Consider the following 2,804-nt stretch of genomic DNA (forward strand, 5'->3'; position numbering starts at 1 on the left):
ATGGCAAAACTTCTTCATGCAATCTAGAATCCTCAGTATATTTACCGACTTTATCTTACCGTTTTGAATTCGATTAACTTAATTTCTGAAATGTTTGTGATGTTTGGACTTTGACTAAACCAATTTCAAACTGTTGTTGGTGTTAGGTCCTTGTAGGTCCATCCATCCAATTATGGAAACTTGTTAGTGTGTTTGGATTTTTGTTTGTGAATTGGAATATGGAAAGAGGATTTCATAAGAAAATAATGTTTTCTGATGAATCAACTTTTTCGACCAATGGTATTGTGGCTTTGCAACATGCACGATATTGAAGTGACTCTAATCCGCATTTCCAGACCACTGGATTGAGAGACAAGGACCGGTTCAGTGGCCTCCTAGGAGTTGAAACAAATTGTTTATCGCGCACCTCAAATAAATGCTGATCAATTAAAGGATGCGATTAGAGATGCCGTTGCTTCAATATCTTTACGTGAGGTTAGAAAAAGTTTTGATGAATTACTTGTTCGTTTAAAGGTATGTGCCCAACAGGGTGGTAGTGTGTTTGAGTAAATAAACTTACAACTTGTGCATTGATTTGGAATTAGTTAATTGATATTAAAATAAATTTAATGATCACAAATAAATAAAAGTAGGCCGATTTTTTCGAAAATTGCTATTAGAGACTACCTTTCCTTATCTTCTCAAATAAATGTACTTTACTTTTGTACCATTTAAAGTTTTTTCAATTTTCTGAACACCGCGTATAAAATATGTTAATGTTTTTATCCCAATCTTACTCTAAGAACTAGCCAAATTTTTTATAAAGATTAACTTTTTTCGATAAAATTAAAAATAAAAAGGTTTTTCCTATTCAACACCTTTTTCGTGGACATACTGTAGATAAAAAGGCAAAAATATCATATCGTAACCCAATGTATATGGGTTTCAAAAGAAATTAACCACCCCGAAGGAGGAGACGCAGAACTTCAAAATTACCTAGAAATAGTTAGTGTCTGGAGACAAACAAATGATTAAATTTTCACAAACAAATGACAATATTTATTGACAATATCGTTAATAATGTGTTGCATCTCCATGTACTCTTATACATTCAGTAACCCTTCGTGGCATGCTGGAAATCAGATGGTCGATTGCCTCTTGGGGCAGCTCATTCCAGGCTACCTGTAGCTGTTGACGTAATTCCTCTAAAGTGTTGGCAGGATGGGGTAATCGCCGCAATTTTCTGTCCATCATATCCCAGACATGTTCAATAGGGTTTAAAATTTACAGTAGGTTTGATCTTGCCGGCCTTAACATTATTTTGTCCTAGGAACTCTAACGTTACGTGAGCAATATGAGGTCGCGCATTATCGTGTTGGAAGACGAACTCTGGAAGGTCTTGGAGGAAAGGCACTAACACGGGCTCCAGTATGGCGTCAATGTAACGGTGCGCGTTTAGGGTGCCTTGAATGAATGTCAAAGGAGACCTGCCACCGTAACGTATTGCTCTCCACAGCATTACACCAGGAGTTTGAGCCGTGTGGCGACGCTGAACAAACTGTAAATTTTGCCTCTGACCTCTAGGTCGTCTGATCCGTAAACGTCCGTCAGAATTCCATAAGCAAAATCGGGATTCTGAAGACGATAGTTTCCCATTCATGTTCCCAATGTTGTCGGTTTTGGCTCCACTGCAGTCTGGCATCTTTATGTTGTTGAGTCATAGGAAGATGAAAATAAGGACGATATGAATCGTACTCATAGACACTCTGCGACCAATTGCTCGTATCCAATTGATTGCAACAGCACGCGTTGGTTCTACTGGATCTTCTATTGCACTTCGCCTTAACAGCCGATCTTCGCGTGCTGCTGTCACTCTAGGACGTCCGCTGCCTCTACGACGGCATTCTTCCTGCCAAGCCATCCAAGTCCGTCTGATAGTGGCATGAGGTCGGCCCATGCGTCTGCCAATTTCCCGAAAGCTTAAACCAGCCTCATGCATCCCGATAATTCGTCCTCTTTCGAAGGGCTTAACATGGTGAAAATTTGCACGTCTTCGAACTCGTGGCATTTTTGAGACACTAACTTTACTAATGCAATGACAACAATTACAAACAAACGGCGAACTACTCCGAAAAATACTATTCAACAACACGCAATTTCAGGACCTAATAGACAGGTAATTTCTATCAGCTGAGGCAGATGACCGTCAAAATTTAATCATTTGTTTATCTATATGGACTAACTGATTTTACATAATTTCAAAGTTCTTCGCCTACTCTTACGGGGTGGTTCATTTCTTTTGAAAAGCAGAATATGATGAGTCTAATAAAAAGCTCTTTAAAGAAAAGGTGGATACAGTCAATTGGGAGTCTATTATTCAACATGATTATGATGCGAATGAGTCCTATAATGCTTTCCATAATGAATTCCATCGCCTACACAACACGTGTTTTCCTGTAAAAAGCAAAATTAAATTTCAAAGTCAACGAAAAAACTGCTTTAATAAATTACCTGAACATATAAAAAAAATGAAAAACAACCTAAACCTGCTGGGAATGATTACATCTGTGGAAAAAGCGAAGAAGGATATGACCGATATAAACAGTACAAACTAGATTATCATCGTGGCTTAGAATCTGCAAGGAAAGCCAACAACATCAAAGCTATTGAAACCGCAGATAACAAACAAAAAGTTATCTGGAGTGTTGTTAATAATGAGCCTCAGAAATCAAAACAAAAAAATATGGGTAGCGAAATACAGGCTCACAATTTCAGTGAACATTTAGTACAAGATGTTGACGTTTTCCTTGGACGGATGACTGTAT

The sequence above is a fragment of the Onthophagus taurus genome, chromosome 3 (assembly GCF_036711975.1).
Source record: "Onthophagus taurus isolate NC chromosome 3, IU_Otau_3.0, whole genome shotgun sequence".
NCBI lineage: Eukaryota > Metazoa > Arthropoda > Insecta > Coleoptera > Scarabaeidae > Onthophagus > Onthophagus taurus.